The sequence below is a fragment of the Lissotriton vulgaris genome, chromosome 5, assembly GCF_964263255.1.
Source record: "Lissotriton vulgaris chromosome 5, aLisVul1.2, whole genome shotgun sequence".
Lineage (NCBI taxonomy): Eukaryota > Metazoa > Chordata > Amphibia > Caudata > Salamandridae > Lissotriton > Lissotriton vulgaris.
In genome coordinates, this window is record NC_141693.1 from 299,471,141 (window position 1) to 299,486,585 (window position 15,445).

The following is a 15,445-nucleotide window of genomic DNA, read 5'->3' on the forward strand; positions in this document are numbered from 1 at the left end:
ACTACTACAATATTGTGAAGGTAAGTATAGGATATATAAGTAAGTATATATCTACTATTCTTAACTCCACAGCTATGAAGGTAAGAAGGTACAGGTAAATGTAGATTTACTATTTTTACCTCTGCGTATATGTACCCTGCAGAGGTAGATCAAGGTACATATAAGTGGAGGTAAAAATTGTAAATCTACATTTACCTGTATATTCTTACCTTCACGACATTGTGGAGGGATATATTGGCTACAATATTTTTGTAGCATATTTAAGATAGGATATTCTGGTAATGTACCTTACCAGTGGGACAGCGACATGACTGAGTTGAAAAAAAGAAGCGAAAAGTGAAACATACTTGCCATGCGTATGGGTAGGCGTTGAGCTGGCAGTGGGTTCTGTTGCAGAGGAGCATCTTGTGCAGAGCATGCGCCACGCTATACACAGCAGTGTAGACACCGTACATCATCCTCTGTGTCATTGGGTCATGGATCATGGAGGCATTGTCAGGATTGAGATTGCTGCACTCCGTGCATGAATTCTGGAATGCTTGGCGCTCATAGTCCGCCTCTGCACCTTCATTGCAAGTGCTTGCAGAGTGGTCTGTGGAGGGCCGCTTTGCTTGAACTGCCAGGAGTCCAAGGACATTTCTCACGTAGCCCTCCAGTCCTGCTATTGGTTGACTCTTGACTGTGAAGCCAATGATGGTGCCAATATTTTCTATACCCGGCATCTGGCGAATTGTGCTGGAGAGCGACCATCCACTGCTGGCGACCCAAACCATTTTCAGTTTGGCCATCAGAGCCACGGCCAAGAAGGTTTGAGCCTGATCTTCCAATGAAAAGAGGACAACCACACTGACTTTAGCTTCACGGATCTTTCCAATTATCTTCTGAGATTTGTGAAGAGATTCTGCAGAAGCATCACTGGGGAGGTAATCTTCATATGCAATGCAGATCCCAATCTCATTGGCTATGAGGGAGAAATGGTAGAGTCCATCCTCGCCATATTTATTGCTGCTGCCCAAGACTGCGATCCAGTCCCACCCCAGTCTTTTGAGGAGCCACATCATCCCCCGGGCCTGGATCGCGTCACTCGGCACCGTCCTTAGAAACGATGGGAAGGCCTCGTTGTCACTCAGCATTTCGCAAGAAGCCGCAAAGCTTATCTGAAAGAACAAAAGATTTACTATAACTGCCTGGCCAGATAAGGATGTTGTAATAAAGCAGATCCACACGTTTAGGTGATAAAAGCAAGAGATATTTAATAAACAACCTCATCCAACAGCCAGCAGGGACCAACTGACTCTTTTAGAACATTACACTGACCCGGTTCCATGCTGGAACATAGGGCATGGAACCAAATGACATCTTCACAGATGTGGTCATTTTTTCATGCATTTGGTTTACATCCAACACAACTAACAACAAATTGTGTCTGATTTCCTTTGACGGCATAGCGTGCAACAACTACATTGTTTATACTCATCACCTTGTTCTCTGTATATTACTTTGTACACAAACGAGTTACGCTACACAGAAATGTTTTACCAGACAAAAATTCCTGCGTGTTACCATACAGGCTTTTTTGTGACTGTACACACAATTTTGTCATTATACACACACTTTTACTTTTCTACAGAACAGTTTTTCTGTATAAAATTGCAGAACAACACTGTGTTACAATGCAAACTGATTGGAGTTACATTGCATATGTTGGCGTTAAGCAACATTTACGTTTACTTATACAAACCCCTTATGCTCAGCAGTATTTCGGGGGCTCATTCATGATAGATTAATTAGATCTATGAAAGGAGAGCCAGCTTGGGGAGTAGCTGAACAGTCTTTTTCATCATGGGCACAGATTGTCGGATATATGTTATGACAAGAGTATCAAAGACAACAAACTAAGCCAATCAGAATAATGAAAGGAAAAGCAGGATGGCCAAAGGCAGTGACAAAATGAAATGTCAACCCTACACACCCTATTCTGTTGTATAGTCCCCTCTGTATGCCACACATTCTGCCAGTTATCAGAATACCAGAGTTGGACTGGCCTTATAGGGCAGTCTGGCAGAGCCATAAGGGCAACTCTGAATGAAGCGGTGAATGAATGAAGTTAGATTTATCAAAGCGCACTAATAGCCAGATGTGTCAAGGCACTAAAAACTTAGTAGTTCAGATGAAACATGTACTGGGGAAAAGTCTCTCAGTTCTATGCCCAAGGAGTTATAGTGAAGGGCTAAGTTTTCAGTGCTTTTTTAAAGGAGGAATGTGTCTTCAAAATAGTGTCCTGTCATGGAGGGGAGTTCCATTGCTTGGGTGTAGCAATTGAGAAGGCTCTACCTCCCCATCTTGCCTTTTGAAATTTGGGGACAGCAACCACATTTTTTGATTAGCGGAATGAAGTTGTCTGGTAGAGGGACGTACCACTGGGGCATAGATCTCATTGCTCCAGGTTGTGGTCCATGTATAGCCATGTGAGCAAGGTACAGAGCCTTATACATAATGCACTTTCTCACAGGTAACCAGTGCGTCTTGATTACTGAGACTGACTGGTACATAGGAATGTCTAGTATCAATCTGGCTGCTGCATTTTGTACTGGTTGCAGCTTGATTAAAGCCAATTTGTTAATGCCCAGAAAGAGTGTATTACAACAGTCAAGCTTGGGCATTATGAGAGCCAGAACCACTTGTTTATGGGTTTGTATTGGGTTAAAGGAAACACTTTATGGAGGATCCTAATGATGCAGAAGCATGTGGAGACTGGTGGTCAGAGGGCAGATTTGTGTCTACGATCACCCTTAGAACAGTCAGAATTGGCACACTTGTAGGAGTGGGATGGTTAGTAGTTGTGTTGTTACAACCATTGGCAGCCTAGCAGGAGCAATGGGTGGTGCAAGCTGCAGTGGCCTCCGGAAAAGAGCCCTGACACGTATCTTTTTGATAAATTAAGCACTGCGTCTACACTGGACTCCCTAACAAATTAACCAAACCCCAAAGAGCCCATCCTGCCCATCTACCGTCAGTCTGAAACAACAAGGCCATGTCTCCCCTTCGCTTGGCACCCTGCAAATTCAGATGCCTCATTTACAACGTCTTACAAGGCCACGTTCCGCTTTACAAAGTTGACCACTATCTTTCAACCAGGTGTCTATGTCTTCCATTCTTAACTTACTGTCCATCCCTTGGGCTTGCAACAAAACATTCAGAGGAATGGCCATTCATGTGCAATGTTCATCCCCATCCAACTATTTACCGTTCTCTTAAAATGGAATGTGGCTTACTCAGATTCAGGAGATTGCTAAAACTCGTTTCTACAAGCAGGAGGTAAATTAAAGTAGTATTACAGCGGCTGTTGAGGAGCAGCTGCTGACGTATGGTGGTGAAACGGGGGCAAGAGGCCTTATGAAATCAAGTAGCGGACGATACCTACATCGTGCGGACGATGCCTACGTTGTGTCATTGAGGAGCTGTTCCTGCCTATTTAGCAGTGCTGACTCTGTCCCCCTGAGTGGGCTGAAATCCCATTGGAAATCTATGAGAAGGCCATTTGATTTTAGGTTCGATTAACAGCGATGCATTACTACTGTTCCAAGTGCCTTTGCAAAACAAGGTACGCCTGAGATAAGTCAGTAGCTTGAAACACTGTGTGGGTCGGCAAAGATTTTTTTTAAACAACTGGTGATGATGGCCTTTTGAGGTCTTGCTCCACCAGAAAAGGAGGTATTGAATATTCTGGTGATGATATTCAGAAAGAGGCAAACCATGTTCGCATTACAAACATCCCATGATGGGGAGAAGTTTCTGAAGGATATCAAGATATTTCGGATATAATCAGTGGCTAACAAGAACTCACCAAAGAGGTACATCAGTCAGGTATTATTGAGTGAGGGTCGTCAGATCAGGGGGTGGGGGAAGAGATGCTGCGTTTTAGAGCAACAATTTCCCTGTTCAAGTAGGCTAGGAGGTTGTAACATATCTCATTAGAATGTACCAGAAGGCTTATTATAATATTGGACTATGGGTTACCAACTCCTTACAGGTATGAATACGTTTGTTGGCTGAATAACTTTCTTCAGTATTTCGGACTTGGAAGTATTTCGTTCTAGCTGTGGTGCAAGGTTATTGTAGCTCCTAAAGTCTACTCTGCGAGCGGTACAGTGAGGCAGCTTTGATTTATTCCTATGTCTTTCCAGTGCTCTGCCTTGATGCTTTAAGTTGCTAAGGTTGTTTTTGGCAGAATGGCCAGTCCGGTCTTCACCAGCGTTCCTGTAGCAGACTGGGTCCCAGGTGAGGCTTCTGGTGGCAGAGACAGCTGAACCTCTAGCATCTGATTATAGCTACCAGTTCATCGCCTCTAAAATGAGGTAGGGGAACTGTGATTTTGGCATGCCAAGAGCCATGCCATTTCTTGGCAGGGTGTCCACTTCCCCAAACTCATAGTAACCCACAACAAGTGATAACTGCAAGGATTGGGATTGATTCCTCTTCCCTCTCCAACCTGGAAGAGCGAGCGATGACACCACGTTATTGGGTGTTCAATTACTGACGTTAGAAGCAGACTTGACAATGGCAACACACTCTATGTCGGCACCACCCAGAAACTCCAAAAGAAACTACAGAACATCCAGAATGCCCCTGCCAGACTCATCCTGAACATCCCACGCCGCAGCCACATCACCGGCCACCTGAGAGATCTGCACTGGCCACCTATCAACAAAAGAATCACCTTCAAGTGCCTCATGCATGCCTACAAAGTCCTCCACAATGCCAGGCCTGCATACCTTAACCACCGCCTCTCCTTCTACACTCCCACCAGTCATCTCCGCTCTGCCCAACTGGCCTGACCATCATCCCACGGATCAGCAAGACCACGGCTGGAGGAAGATCCTTCTCCTACCTCGCAGTCAAGACCTAGAACTTCCTGTCTGCACCCTAGGCAAGTGATGCAATAATTCAGGAAGGACCGCAAGACCTGGCTGTTCGAATGAACTCCAGATCCACCCTCCAGCACCTTGAGACCCTCACGGGTGAGTAGTCACACTTCATAAGAACACTGATTGGTTGATTGTTTGATTGACTGGGTCTTTCCCTTTTCTCGTCAGACATAAAATGGAGGTTGGAGTCTCCATGTTCTCTCCTTATGCCGGGACCTGTGGCTGACGCCACCTGCCCATCCAAGAAAGAGACTCGTGGTGACATCTCCTTCTTCCACTGTAGTAGGGAACACTTGTTTATTAGCATATTTGTTATTTTTTAGTACTTAATTTATTCCAATAAAAATAGTTGTTGCCAAAAAACAAAGCTTCTAAACATAATAAAAACTTTTTTTTGAAAAAGAGAGCTTGGCGGAGCCTTTCCAAGTCATGGACTTCTATTACTGGAATTTCTTCAAGAATAAACTCTAGGAATTTTACCACTAATACTTGGCTGCTCATCGAGTATTTTTCAACACCACATTCGTCTAACAGGATATGATACCTCCTTCTCGGTGTGCTGTCACCAAACACAGCAGTTTACCTACCTGCCGAAAGACCCGAAATTCGACCCGCCTGCCTGCCATTGCCTCACTATCTTGAATCCCTTTCTGAAATACACAGAAGAGCACCATCCTCTCCAACTGCTGATACACAGCACAGTGTCACACTGATGAATACCCTGAGGTGTATTTCTGTGGTGTAAGGCACAAGTCTTGAAAATATGAGCAACACAATTTATTGCTCAGTAGTTAAAGCGAAAGGGGCTTAGTTACAAGCCCATTGCGCCGTCGGTGCATGACCTTTTTTGGATGCACAGGCAGCGCAATGGGCTTGCCCCTATTTACACGGCCAGGTAAAGTCACCCTGTGCGACTTTTCATGGCCTTGTAAATATGGGCCCCTTTCACGCATTACTCTCTGTGAAAGGGGCATTCCATGGATGTTGCTGTGGGTGTTACTGTGGGTGTTCCCACACAACATACATCAACTTGACGCATTCCCAGATTTACAATATTTTGGAAAACTGGGAATGGTTCAGAATCCTACCGAGGTTCCAGGAGGAGTAATCCTACGCCTCCCCAGGGGAGGTGTAGGAATGACGTAACAATAGTGTAACAAGGAGAAATACTTTTATTTCTCCTCGTTTTTTCCTCTTTCTATGCATAGAAAGAGGAAAATGCCATTAATTATTGTTTTTGTGCAGGAAGGTGTCCCTTCCGGCACAAAAACAATCATCCACGCGGCGCAGGCCCCCTGGAAAATGATGCAAAGGTGCCTGCGCTGGTGCATGGCAGCCAATTATGCGCCAGCGCAGGGATGCTTCTTTTTGTTGTTAATACGACTCATTCCTGTGCTTTGGAAATGATGCAGCACGACGCAGCTAAATGGCTTGTGGTGCTGCGCTGTGTCATTTTCTTGTATATGAGGCACCTAGATTGTAAAATCCACAGCAAGTGGGGAGTAGGTCCAGGACTTGTGCCTGGCAAACATGGGTAACTTTTTATAGCCCTACTGCCCCGGAAATGAGCTTCAAAAGGACTGAAGAGAATACATCTGCAGTCTAGGTTTGGAACCTGCAAGATCTATGTAAACTGAGGGATAGTTCTGCTGTCTGAAACTTGCTAGCCTAATATCAGGGTCAATCTGAATATAGTTTTGTGATTTAGGGCTTTTGGAAACTGAACAATAGCTTTTCAGTTTGAATTTTGCGCCTGTGTAAACTGGGTACCACGAGAGACAGCTCTGCTGTCTGAACACTCAACCTGTAAGACCTGTGTAAACATAGAGGTCAGTGTATAGACAGAAAACTGGGCCATTATAGGCTGCAGTTTTAAATAATACACCTATCCCAAAGTTTACACACAATATGTTTCCTGAGATTGTTGAATCCCCTTCAGCCTTCAAGAACACGAAGAGAGATTATAAAACAGCAGCACAAATCAAAATGCTGTTCTTGGTACAATTATGAGAGGAACATTGGGGGTCATTATAATGGCAGACGGACTTCAGTCTGTCCGCCATCGTCCGGGGGATGGGGACCACCCGCCTATAAGACGGTGGTCCCGCAAACGAAATTAGGATGTGACCGCCATCACCGCAGCCGCAAACGGCATGTTTTACATTGCAGCTGGTGCTGGTGCTGCTGGCTGCAGCACCCGCTGAATTGTTAAAAAAGCACTGTTAACATTTCAATTCACTAAGTGCCAGGCACCATGCGGTGCTTGCCACATGTTGCAAGGAAATGGACGGTGCCCCTCAAGTCCACACACCAACTGCCCTTGCACAAGGGGGGCCTGCAACGGGTCCCCAAAGTACATCTCCACCAGCCTTTCAATGGCGGTTGAACCACCATGGAAAGGCTGGCGGGGATCCAGCATCCTGATCTGGAGTACGGTGCCTGCTCGGCACCACCACCATTCTGCGGATGCGGCGCGGTCCGACATGCAATCCTAATGATTGCCTCTGTCAGGCCCGTGGTGGACGGGCTTTTCGCCCATCAGGCACACTGCCTGCCATCCTAATCTGGCGGGTGGTAATTGGCCTTACGATGGCGGTGAACCCGCCACTGGCAGCCTGCCGGTGGCAGGTTCACCGCCAACGTAATCAGACCTATAGTTCGGTATTCAAAACGGTGTTGTTAGTCAACACAGATTTAAAGACTGGTGCTATCTTTTGTGTTTTTTTTCTTCTTTTCAATCTCTTTGGGGGGCCCCAGGGAGCTTTTTTTTCCTGAAAGCCTAATAGATGTCATACCTCCACAGATTAAAAGTTAGCTCCTATTCTGGCCTTACCTAAGGGCCATGACAGTTGCTGATGTTCAACCTTTTGGGGGTGGGGACTGTATGCTACTGCAAGCTTTTTTCTGCCTTGTCCAATGGCCAGGAGTGGGTTTCAGGCTGTATTTTTATGTCTGGCTACAGACATTGTTTTGTATGGATAACCTCAAGCCATCAATTTTTAATACAACTACAATAAGAAATACAAAGAAAGGCAGTGGCCATGGGGCATGGTTTGGTAGCCAGCGATGCAGACGCATGAGTCTGCAGCTCTGCGCTGACCAATCAATTATCTTGTGATTTTCTGCCCACGACCGGGGTGGGGCTGGGTCCAAAGCTGTGAGCCCTTTCTTAGCAGCGGCGGGAGCTGATCTGCCCCTTTCTGACTGGTCTCGATCGCAGCAGGGCTGACTGTGACGATATGAGAATGAGTTGGAAGGCAAGATTGGGGCAGGTTAAGCAGGACCTCCATATCCCAGAATGGCTGGACCTTGTGGAGAGTAATCTGCAGGGGAGAAGGACCTGGGTCGGACCAACCCCCACAAAAATATCAGCGGTGCAGTGGGTGCTGCTGTAAGTAGCACCCGCCGAGATGTTAAAAATGCAAGATGCGACAGCCATGGTGGCAGTCGCATCCTAATGTGGTGTGCAGAAATTCTGCATGTACTGCAGACTGTCCCGGTCACCACCACGATGGCGTACGGACTCCAGTTCGTCCGCCATCGTAATCGGCCCCTTAGTTTTGTGTGCATGCAATCCTGCATTGCCGAAACCTGATGAGTTGCACTACTACTGCTGAAACAAGGCCATTTGAGGTACCAATGTGTGAGGTAGACTGGGCTCAAGGGTCATGTAACCTCAGTGACAAAGTCACAATTACTCTAGGGTGTGCTGCTTCATAGGCCTGCCAGCAAGACTGGAGGTAAATTTCAGTATGGATTGTGGTGGACAGGCCTTCGCGGTTAACCCACACTTGCCACTGCTAGGGTTCACCTGCTGGTGCTAAGACACCAGACCTTCTAAGGTCTTGCGGGGCCTTGTAAGGTCTAACATGGAAATGTGTTCCCTGAGGAGAGTGGTCCGGGGAACTGGTCATGTAGACTGAACCTGGTTCTCCAGTTCCAAATTCGGCAGCTCTAGACATAGTGCCACATCATCTACCCCACTGAATACCATGCTGCCAACCTGAGAGAAACCCACACTGGCTTCAGCTACAACCCAATTGTGCCTGCTATAAACACCTGTATGCGACTCAATTGAAATTATGCACTGGACAGGAGTAATATGCTAACTGAAAAAAAAGTAATAACATCCTGGAAAAAAGCAAACACCCATAGGGAATGCAAGATTGAGTAAAGCAAGTGAAATGTAGGCAGGAACAAGATGGTTACCTTAACGCTTCTGCACTTATTGTTCAGAAATCAATCAGTGTTTTTGCCTGAAATGTTAAGGACATCACTATAAGGTCCGTAAGGGACCCATTCGAATGTCCATCACTTATATCCTTACCAAATGTAAGCAGTATGGTTTAAAAAGACCACATCCCTGAACAACATTAAACGTTTTTCACTCCAACAGACAGCGTCCTTTTCCTTCTCTGGCCACCCTACCTATCCCGGAACGGCCAAGCCTTATCTATAGGCCTTGGCAATTTGTGCCATCCTGGGACACATTTTTAAAATAAAAAGTAGAGTAACGGATTCTATTAAATTAAAAAAGTAAGTGCCCTGCCGATACCGCCCACTTCGACCACTCATGTACATAGGATTTCTTAACAAGCATTTGCAATGCAATAGGTCTCGCATTACTAAAGTTTGAGCTATTGGTGTTGCATTATTTAGCAATGCCAATAGCTCAAACTTTAATAATGCAAGACCTATTGCATTGTAAATGCTTGGTTTTCCTGTTAACCCTTGCTTTTTCCCGGCTCAATCATTCCGTGCTTTGATAAACTGACCGCGCTTTGTAGCACTCAACCCTGCGTGTTCTTAGCTTCAGTGTCGATGCTGCTGCACCACATCACTCAGGGACACCACCACATCACGTGGGAACACCACAACATCACTCAGGAACACCACCACATCACTCAGGGACACCGCCACATCACTCGGGTACACCACCACATCACTCAGGGATACCACCACATCACTCGGGGACACCACCACATCACTCGGGGACACCACCACATCTCTCGGGGGCACCACCACATCACTCAGGGACACCACCACATCACTCAGGGACACCACCACATCACTTGGGAACACCACCACATCACTAAGGGACGTCACCACATCACTCGGGGACACCACCACATCACTCAGGATCACCACCACATCACTCAGGGACACCACCACATCACTCAGGGACAACACCACATCACCCGAGGACACTACCACATCACACGGGAACACCACCACATCACTCAGGGACACCACCACATCACTCAGGGGCACCACCACATCACTCAGGGGCACCACCACATCACTCAAGGGCACCACTCAGGAGCACCACCACATCACTCAGGGACACCACCACATCACTCGGGGACACCACCACATCACTCAAGGACACCACCACATCACTCTGGGACACCACCACATCACTCTAATACACCACCACATCACTCTAATACACCACCACATCACTCTAATACACCACCACATCACTCAGCCCAACCACATCATCACTCAGCACCACAACAGCACTGTCCTTGCTTGCTACCAATAAGCATTGCCATAGCCAATAGGCCTCACATTAGGAAAGTGTAAGCTATTGGCTTTGTGAATAACAATGCGATTAATTTATATATTTTCAAAGCCAACACATATTAAAAAAAGTGTCATTTACAATACCAATAGCTCACACTTTCTTAATGCGAGACCTATTGCATTGCAAATGCTTATTAGTCTCCTGTTTTTCTTTGTAATGTTTTAATGAGTTTCCACTGTTCTCGTGTAATGTAACTGGCTCTATTTTACAGCGCTCTGACACCTTCGGGTAATGTCCGCGCTTCATAAAAATGCACTAAAAAAATAAAAGAAAAAAAGAAAATAACCGCCATTTCTAGCTTGGTGCTAGAGATGAAACGAATGGCTCTGCTTTGTTCTGTGACACACTTACTGTGCAAAAACGTTTCCAATTATGAGTTAAGTGGCGGCTGCTGATAGTGCCCTTAACTAGCAAAAGATACATACTTTAATGTAAACACTAATGGATTAAGGTATTCGCGGCCAGAACCCCCACTCCTCGTGTTGGCAACGACCCCAAGGACAAGCTGATAAATTGCCTCACCGAACTGTCTGACTGGATGCATAGCCATTGCCTAAAACTGAACGCAGACAAATCAGAGATACTACTGTTCGGTGGACACACTCAATTGTGGAACAACAGCTGGTGGCCAGTATCCCTGGGTACCCCTCCAATTCCGACATTGACAGCAAGGAATTTGGGAGTAATGATTGACACCACACTATCTATGAAATCCCACGTAGCTACAATATGCGGCAAAGGCTTTGCCATGTTAAAGATGCTCAGAAGAGTCTTTCCCTGGATTCCCATGGAGTGTAGAAGGATCCTGGTCCAGTCATTATTGATGAGCAGGCTGGACTATGGAAACTCCCTGTTTGTAGGCATGGCAGAATATCTCTTCACCAAATTACAATTAGTGCAGAAAGCGGCGGCCAAAGCCATATGAAAGAAGAGAAAGTTTGACTCAGCCAAGAGCTGCCTACGAGAGCTTCACTGGTTGCCAATGAGGCAGAGAGCAACATTCAAAATATTGTGTATAACACACAGAGCACTATATAACACAGGCCCACTTATCCTCAGAAATAGGATTCAGTTCTATGCACCAACTAGAAATCTCCGCTCTCAATTCACGGCTAGAGCAGGAACTACTCGAGTGAAGAGAGCCAGAATGGGAGAGAGAGCCTTCTCCCACATAGCTGCATCCAAATGGAACGAATTGCCCGTGGCTCTCAGACTTATGGACTGCCACCTGGCATTTAGGAAACATCTGAAAACCTACTTGTTCCCTCATCCAGACTAAATGACGAACCTTGTAAATAATCATGTTCTGTAAATCTTGCTGACAACACTAAATCAGACATCATATTATTAATACTTTCAAAATCCCAATCATCAGAAAATGTACTTGGTTTAACAAAGTCACTTAAGGAAACCTTGAACTGATGAGGATATTTCAGGATTTCGACCGGACCATATATTTTATAGTCAGTTTTGTCCCATACTACCCCGCCGGGTATTGGAATGGCTGTGACATTTACTGTTGACAGTTCTCTTTTCTTCACGTGGGATGATCTGTGTGGTTTGAGGACTAAGTTGATGTTCTGACTTGCTGTGTCCATTGTACTGTATTTTCCTTCAATGAATTTTCCCAAACAAAGTACCATGATGAGCCAAAGCAGGAGGAAAAATACACCAAGACCAAACCAGAACTCTAACCATGGAGAGACAAGGTAAATTTCCTTGAGTTGATGAAAGAGTTCCGTTGCTTTTTCTTTAAAAGTCTTTTTAGTTTCTGGCATCACTTCAGGGTCGTTTTGATCTTCAGAAAAGTTATCGAAGTTGATGAAGTAGCCAGAGGCAGTTCTGTCAATTGTTGGAATTGTTCTTTCAATTTGTCCTTCGGTAGCACATTCTGATGCCACATCATTGTAGACTGGTGTTTCTTGACGAACTGTTTCAATCTGTGTTTCAAGAGGCACGAGTTCCATGGCATTATTGCATAGTCCCTCCCAGTGCACTGCAGGTTTATCAAATGTGATTAGTCTTTCAGTTTGAACCTCTTGAATTGTTGCAAGTTTGGGTATTCTGTTGTTTCTTGGGAGTCCACTGGGCCTACTGTTGATTATAGGCCACATGCTTGTGGTTTTACCAGGTCGATTGATACAACTCTGTTCTCCTTTTTACCAGCAAGGGGCGGTAGTACTACTGATCTTGTTCCCTTGATTGCTAAGACAGGTACTGCTTTTCTTTAAGAAGGCCCAAATTCCTTCTTCACCGCTATTTTTTCTCTGACTAGATCCCCAATCTTTGGAATCCAGACAGGCCTTGCTGGGGCTGGTGGTGCCTCGTCAGTGGTAGTTGGCTGTTGCTTTAATTTTATGTTGCTTAAGGATTTTCTTGTTTCATTCAAGTCCTGTAAAACAGCCAAACGGTCTTTGATGTCAAAGTCTGTTTTCTTATCTTTTACAACTGATACCTGACTATCTAAGTCCTGAATGTACATTCTAGTTCCGAACAATAGTTCATATGGGCTGAAACCTTTTAGAGAATTTCTTGGCAAATTGTTAAGACTTAACTGGACACTTATTAAATGTTTGACCCACCCATCACCCGAACCTAATACCTTCGCTGTTATAGATTGCTTTATGTCCCGGTTTTTTCTTTCTACCACACTGTTCCCTTCGGGGTGTGACGGACAAGAATACCGCAAGCCAACGCCCATGCTGGCCATGGCCTCCTTATAAGCTCGAGAGCTGAAAGCAGGACCCTGGTCAGAATGGAACATGGCAATTGCGTATGTGCCGATAAAGACTCGCAGATCTTTTATAACCGTTCTGGCGTCAGCCGAGCGCTGGGGCCACATCCATATGAACCTCGTACAGGAATCCACTGCTACCATGATATATCTATAGTTGCCGTCCGTTTGCAGGGGACCACAGTGGTCCAGGTAAACACATGCAAATGGTTTATCCGAGAGGAGAAGGGGTGTCTGCGCTGGTCGTTTTACTGTTGATACTTTCATTCTTTGGCATATTTCGCATTCTAATACATACTTCTTAGTTTGTATTCTCATGCGAGGCCACCAATGTCTCTGTTTTAATAGTGATATTGTTGCGGAAACGCCAGCGTGTGCAGAAGCAAGCCCTTCGTGTGCCGCTTTGATTAGTCCTAACCTTTGTTCCATGTTTGAAATTACTCTATCCCCCACTCCAGGGATTCGAGCAAAAGGAACATTATTCGTATCTGTTAAATATAAGTACTTTTCTGGAAAGCCTTTTGGGAGTGTTTTCTTATCATTTTTTACTGACGCACTGACAGCTTGTAGAATGTCGCTGTCTATTTTTGTTTGTAACCGAGTAATCGCAGCTACGGAAGCCGTTTGCACAGCTGCCTTCGCGGCTTCATCAGCCAATGAATTCCCTGCAACGTGAACGCCATCACGTTGATTATTCAGAGTGTGTATCACGTGAGTCTTTTGTAGTTCTTTCTGTAAAAGAACTACCTGTTCCCAAAGCATTTTATGCTTGATTGTGCCACCTTTTGCATCTTTGAAACCATTTTCCACCCAATTCTGCAAGTATTCATTATAAGATTGGACGCAATAATATGAATCGCACACTATAAGTGTGGGGAATTCGCGATCAGTATTTTCTAGCGCCATCTTAAATGCTACCAGTTCAGCTCGTTGAGCTGAGCAATCTCCTAGAGATTGTGTTTTAGTGACCAGTGGTCTAAATTTACCTTTGTGCCAACGACCTTTAACAATCGCGCACACAGCACTGTAAGCTTGTTTACCCACAACTGCGGGTTGTGCTGATCCGTCTGTATATATGATACTTCCGTATTCTTCCAGAGGCAGGATTTCAATTGGCAGAGGACATTCATATTCATATTGTAAAAATTCCTGTGTCTTTAGGTTAGGATCAAATTCGTATACTACGTCTGTTACAACGAGAGAATTAACCCATTGTATCCATCTCGGATGTAAAGCTTTAGCATTAGGAATGCTTGCTTTAGTTACCGCTTCTAAAGCCGGTATGGTTGTAACGATTATTATTCGTTTACCTTGTGCTAGGGCCCTTTCTTTCGCTACAGCAGTCTGAACCGCAGTTAGAATTTTCTCTGTTGAACTGAATTTTATTTCAGCCTTTGTGTACAAATGTGATTTGTAAGCTATTGGTACCGTTTCTCCCTCATTAGAGGTCAGGTACGTGAATCCGCATCTTCCTGGGATGACTCGGATTACAAGATTTCGTGTATTGTCACGTGTTTCTAATTTAGTTTGAGCTAACATGTCTGTTTGCAATGATTTATGTGTTTTTGAGTCCAGTTGATTGGTTTAAAATCAGGTTTAATTAGTTCGTAGAGAGGTTTAACCCTCTCCGCATAATTTAGAATGTAAGTTCTTTCGAAATTCAGAAAATCTAGAATCGATTGTAAGTTCTTCAGCGTTTTTGGTGCTTGGAGTACAGCGCACTTCTCTAAGAAGTTGTCCGCTAGGCTTTTTCCTTCACTTGATAATTCGTATCCTAAAAATAATACTGTCAGATGGGCAATTCTAGACTTTTTAAAGTTGAATTTGTAACCCTCTGCTGCGAACCCAAGTATAATGGTGTTCACTCTTTTCAAGTGAGTCTCCAAGTCGTCGTCTGTTAGATAGATGTCATCGACATAAGATAATGCCTCATCATCATATATTTGTAGTAACTCTGTTACTCTGGCTGAGAATAGTCCTGGGCTGTTCTTGAATCCCTGTGGGAGCCTACAGAAATTTTTCTGTGACCCCATTACTGAGAAAGCGGTGAAGTACCTGCTTTCCGGTGCAATATTTCGACAAAAGAAACCATTTGATATGTCTAATGTCGCTTTATATTTTTTACGAACTATGTTATTCATTAGTGCAGCACTATGCGAATTTTGTACTGCAAATGTTTAGCAACATGCGTTAAGG

At 44.8% G+C, this 15,445-nt stretch overlaps 1 pseudogene; it reads right to left on the reverse strand.

The window, feature by feature from the left end:
• Positions 1-791, reverse strand: part of LOC147710765 (taste receptor type 1 member 3-like) — an 89,209-nt pseudogene extending 88,418 nt beyond the window's left edge.
• Positions 792-15,445: the final 14,654 nt, after the last annotated feature.